This window comes from Haliotis cracherodii, unplaced genomic scaffold, assembly GCF_022045235.1.
Source record: "Haliotis cracherodii isolate W230 unplaced genomic scaffold, xgHalCrac1.p SCAF_7, whole genome shotgun sequence".
Lineage (NCBI taxonomy): Eukaryota > Metazoa > Mollusca > Gastropoda > Lepetellida > Haliotidae > Haliotis > Haliotis cracherodii.
The window spans coordinates 32,661,151-32,667,372 of NW_027266330.1; positions in this window are offsets into that span (position 1 = coordinate 32,661,151).

Consider the following 6,222-nt stretch of genomic DNA (forward strand, 5'->3'; position numbering starts at 1 on the left):
GAAGACTTACTACAGACAGAATTTTGCATATAATGAACCAAGGCAGGTGTTTATTGGATATGATGACAACAATACAACTAGATCGTTTCAATACATACCAATCAGTGAGTCTATCAGTACCCTATACAAATACTATCCAACCCATTTTGTGTTCCACTCCCAGGATACAAAAACACCGAATGAAAATATGCTTTTTGATGTACACCAAGGAAGAGTATTCAAGGACAACCCACTTTTCACAAAAGAGGCTAGAAGTTTCCAGATAATTTTGTATCAGGATGCCTTTGAGGTAGTGAATCCGTTAGGTTCAGCTAGAAAAAAACACAAACTGGTAGGTGTGTACTTTACACTTGCTAATTTTGAGGCTTACAAGAGATCAAATATTGACCACATGCAGCTTGTTTTGCTGTGTTATGAAAAGGATTTGAAATTGTTTGGGACAGAAAAAGTGTTTCGTGAAATTCTCCAAGATGTAAATATGATCGAGTCAAAGGGACTCAATTTAGGTCCACAACGGGAGGAGGTTGTTAAAGGAACACTGTTTTGTATTTTAGGAGATAACCTTGGTTCATACATGAGTGGTGGTTTTGTTGAAAGCTTTTCAGCAACTTACTTTTGCAGGTACTGTTGCATTACCAAACACTGTTTTCAAGAATCAGTGTCACCCCAAGGGGTTATTTCAAGAACAGTAGAATATTACAAAGATTGTGTCAGCAAATTAGGTGACAATATTCAAAAGCAATCTCATATGGGAATCAAACAAGATTCCATATTCAATACTTTGGCATTTTATCATGTTGCCAATCCCGGTCTACCTCCCTGTCTTGGACATGACCTATTTGAAGGCATTGTCTCATATGATCTTGCTCTTATGATATGTTACTTTGTTGAAATACAATGGTTCTCTTATGCCAAACTTGAGAGAATAATGACAAGATTTTCTTTTCATGGCAAGGATGCACTAGATAAACCGCCAATATTAACATTGAGGGCTGAAACGCTAATAGGTCATGCAGTACAAAACTGGGTCTTCTTGAGAATGTTGCCATTACTGATAGGAAAGTATGTTCAAAATACAGATGATGACGTCTGGCAGTTATATCTTTGTTTGAAAGTAATAGTTGAATATGTCTGCTCGCCCCAGATTACTATACCACAAATTGCATACCTGAAAGTGTGCATTGAAGAATACCTTCAGAGGAGAATGCAGCTCTTTCCCACCACTCCTCTTAGACCTAAACATCATTTCCTTTCACATAATCTAGAACTTATTTTGGCTTTTGGGCCACTTATTAACCTATGGACATTAAGGTTTGAGAGAAAACATTCATACTTCAAGCAGTGTGCAAGAAAACTACACAATTACAAGCATCTTATAAAAACTCTTGCATGTAAACACCAACTATTACAAGCTTTTTATTCATGTGGATCCTTGTTCCCCCAGTGTGTCATTATAATTGAATCAATTCCATTTAACCCACTCCTTTGCAATCCATCGGTGCAGGAATGTTTAAGGGGGTTACATTTTTCCTTAAGCAACACAAAAATGACAATGAAAGTACAGTACAAAGGCAACAATTATGAACCTGGTACACTGATTATTATTGATAACAATTCAGAAGGGATTAGGTTGGGAGAAACACTTTTCATGTTAGTAAAGCATGAAATATTATACTTTGTAGTAAGCATTATTCAAACACATTCAGTTCCAGCATTTGGTGTATATGCATACAGAGCCAACTCAAACCAACTGTCTGAAAGCAAGTGCATAGCAGCATCAGAAGTTTACAGCCTGTTTCCTGTACCAGCATATCTGGCTGGAGGTGTGAACTACATATCTCTGAAGAACCTGGCCGTGTCAGAATGACTGATCTAACCCAGGATGTGGGTAATAAAGGTTAGTAATCCAAACCATTTCTTCAACGATGTATTCATGTCTTAGCAGAGATTTCTTGTAGCTATGGATTTGTTGCTTTAAAATGACTTCTTGCTAGTACGAACTATGTATTTAGTTTGTGTACTTTGTAGCCCAAAGCTATCTTGTAACATTAATACCAGACTGAAACACAAACATATAACACATCTAATCAACACAAACATGTTTGAGTGCGACCCGTGAAGATTTGGGGTAGAATAGATCTTCAGCAACCCATGCTTGCCATAAAAAGCCGATCAGGTGGTCAGGTCGCTGACTTGGATTATGCATGTCATCGTATTCCAATTGCGAGGATTGATGCTCATGATGCAAATCACTGGATTGTCTGGTCCATACTCGATTATTTACAGGCCTCCATCATATAGCTGGAATATTGCTGAGTGCAGCATTTAACAACAAACAAACAAACAAAACATTTGAGTGCACACACAAGCACACACATTTAGAAAAAATATTTTCTTATTTTGAATATTTTACAATAAGCCAATAGGACCTTATTCACCCTAATTCTAATTTCTTTTTAAAAGATTTCTTTTTACTAAATAGGACCAGTTCCCATAGGATTCTTGTAAGAAGTTCAAATGGGAACAGTGACTGGCATTAGCTGGCGCACCTTTATAAATAAAAGTTCATCAAGGAGCATGCACATTTGTCATCATACCCATTATGGCTCAGCATGATGCTGACATCGATGATTGCTTGATGAATAGTTATCAGGCTGCCATCATTATTGGCATATAATAATCATTATTGCTTAATGTTTTGTATGGAATATCTGAGTTGGTTGGAAGACGACTTGGTTGACTTGTCTTACAATATGACCAACTTGTGAAACTGTCTTCTATTACAGATTTATCCCGATTCATAAAGAAACCCCTGGACAAGCCAACATGGATTCTGTTGGGGCACTCTTGTTTTTTTCACTGATTCACTTTGATCAATTCTTACGTAAAATATTAACACGAACTATTATTTCTGATAATCCTGTGCTCATCAAATTCATTTCAAGGAGGTTTTTGTTAGTTATCTTTTTTATTGAACATTCTTTCATGGTGGCCTATCATTTGTGTTTCAATAGTTTTCCACAAATTAATTGTGTTACTTTTCATGTGCCACTTCCAGGATTCATATTGGATGTCTATGAAGCAAAGTAATAGGTTTTAAGGTAATACTTGTAAAACAAATGCTTTATTAAAGTTAGGTACTTCAACTGTACCTTCTAATGTTTGTAGCAGCTAATCATTTTACTATATTGTTTTATGCAATATTTAATAAAAATGATAAATGCTCAGTTATGAACGAGGACTTTTCTTTCCTGATCCACTTCCCATAAAGTTCAAATTTGTAGGTAGTCTCTCTTTCAAATTAATATACATTCGGTATCTGTTTAAACAAGCAGCATAACTCTAGAAGTTGTATCAGTTCACTGTGTTTCTGATTGCACCAATCAACCTTGGCCTCAATCGGATATGCAGATATTGTTAGACAGGTTTGGAAACCTTGGTCTAGTGAGTGAAAACCAACTGAACATATGTTGAAGACAAGTGAATGCACTTTAGTGTTCACATTGACAGATATCCATTTTCATAGCTAGAAACAACTATGAAATTAGCAGTTATCATAACTGTTGTGTTAAATCATGCACCTGCTGCAGGGCAATTCAACATTTGTATATACAAGACGTTATCTGAATAAAATACAGGCTTAACAATTTATCTGGGGGTTACTTTGATGCAAACATTGTGCTTACAATTAAGATTCCTTTTATCACAGTTGTTTCTTCGTTTTTCTTTTTGCATCAAGGCCTCTAAACCATGAAAATGACACCACAAAAAAACATCATTAGAGTTGTGTTTTGCAGATGTGACTTACCAAATTAAGTAGGTCAAAAGAAATTCTATTTTCTATTCTCCAATCGTACATCTGCAAGTTATATATGGCAAGGGCAGTTAGTTAACCCTGTTATATTTGTATTGTGCATGAGGACGATAGGCAGCTTGTGTTTCATGTTTCGTTAAAACAGCGTGCAGATTTCCTGTAATATTACTACATTATAGCAATAAAATATAAACAAATCAGTTTAAATTTTGGTATTAATGTTTCTACACCAAATAAATTTATAGTTTTATGTTTAATATATTTTCACTGCAAAATCCCTAAAATAACCTGCTTTACTTTCAAACATTGCTATTTCACTGGGTGATTCAAATCAACACTTCTACAACACAAAGACCCATAACAGATTTCATGCAAGTGATGTTCACCACAGTAGCGAACCACATAACTATTGATAATTAAAAGTACCATTTGACCCTTTATATACTGAAACTGAAAGTGTGAACAACATACCTTTTCGATAACCAGGGGAAGGATAAAAACATAAGGTGTCTACAAGCCATGGTAGAACAAGAGGCAAAAAGTACAATATTTACAGTTTGTCTGTATGCACACACAAACACACACTGGACCAGTTGCTTTGTTTGACATGATGACCAGTATGCCATTGTTTTGAATTAGTTCACCAATCACATGAATGTTATGTTGTAGGGACCAACCATATTAAGGATAGCATTCAGATATTATTACAATGTTTAAATACTTATATTTCATCTTTTCTGTGTGAACTATCTGTTCAAATGTGTGCATGTTTCACATTGTCTACAGGCCCTTGAATCATTTCCTCTTGCTACTCTTCACTATGACTTTGTACATTACAGATCCTCTTCCTCCACCACACCCTGCCCGCCAACTGATCCTTGTGTATTCCATCTCTACAACTTTAACTGTGGCAATACAAGTTGCCTCCTCCTCACAAGCATAGGTCATCAAGCAAACTGTGTTTGTCTTAAGAGGCGACTAACAGGGTCAGGTGGTCAGACTCGCTGACTTAGTTGATGGATGTCATTGTATGCCAATTGTGGATCGATGCTCATGATGTTAGTCACTAGATTGTCTGGTCCAGACTAGTTTATTTACTGACCACCTTCTTATGGCATGATTATTGCTGAGTGTGGCGTTAAACATCAACAAACATGAAAGTCACTGTTGTTATGTGAAATAGCAAGTTTAGCACATCCTCACCCATAATTTTATCACTGAATAAAAGGGAGGTTCAGTAAATATCTGGTTTAATGTATAATTATTTTACCGGCACATAGCTCTTTGTTATGTGTCGATTCCCAAATTGAAACAATATGTTAGCCCAGAAATCTGTCGGTAAAAGAACTTTGTGTGAAACCGACAAACAACCACCAAATGGTATACAATCAACAAAGGTATTAGAAAATTAACTAGGTTTACAAATCAATACAAATTACTGCACAACAATTACAATGGCAGCACACAATAGAGTATAATATTCAATGGCAATATTTAATATGATGGCAGTGGTCAGTATCTTATACAAAAACAGTGGTGGTAGCAAAGGTCAGTGATAACAATATGTTCACCCAGCTGCGACAGTGGCCAAGCTTCCAAGATAGAACTAGGCTGGGAATCCGGGGTCATAAGTGTTCTTCGCTCGAAAGTTGGTCTTGATGTAATGAAATGTGAGATGAGACAGCCACACACCCGCTCCACTTATATAGCTTCCACATATTCCGCATGTTTCTATAAGGCTATAGACATCAATCCATGCCATCCGGAAGTTTACACATCGCACTAGCCAATATCCTCACAGCGATAGCACGTACGCGGAGCTCTCTATACAAAGAGGTGTCACGCGCTGGGAAGGAGCTTGAACGCTAGCATCTAAGTATAGTATCTTCATCACCACTACTTATATTAAATAGTACTACATGCCTGATAACTAATCATTGTCCAAATACAGTGCAATGAGCGTCTACAGAATCTCAACAGAAACAATGTAATACAGTTACAGTCATTGTTTAACAATAAAATACACTGCGATGTAACTCTTATGTTATTTTGGGGGACTATATTATAGTGAAACAATACATAATTGTGGTTATTGTATAACCCAATGTTAATGGAAGTCTAGAAAAGTGTACACTTGAATAATAATTGATGTAAGTCTTTGTTGTACATTTGCACTTAATTCATCCATCACGATGGTGCTTTATGTATTGATGTGTACAGGGAATGAAGTAGACAAACAAGAATAACCATAAAAAGTCAACAATATACTTGGAAAATATTAATATATGTCTTTTCCTCTCTCTTTCTCTCTTCAGGAACCCAGACAAGGAGTGATACTATGAGGGAAGGGGTTTTATTATCCCTTCCATCTTTGGATGAAGGTACTATGCAGAATCTTTTGATGAAAC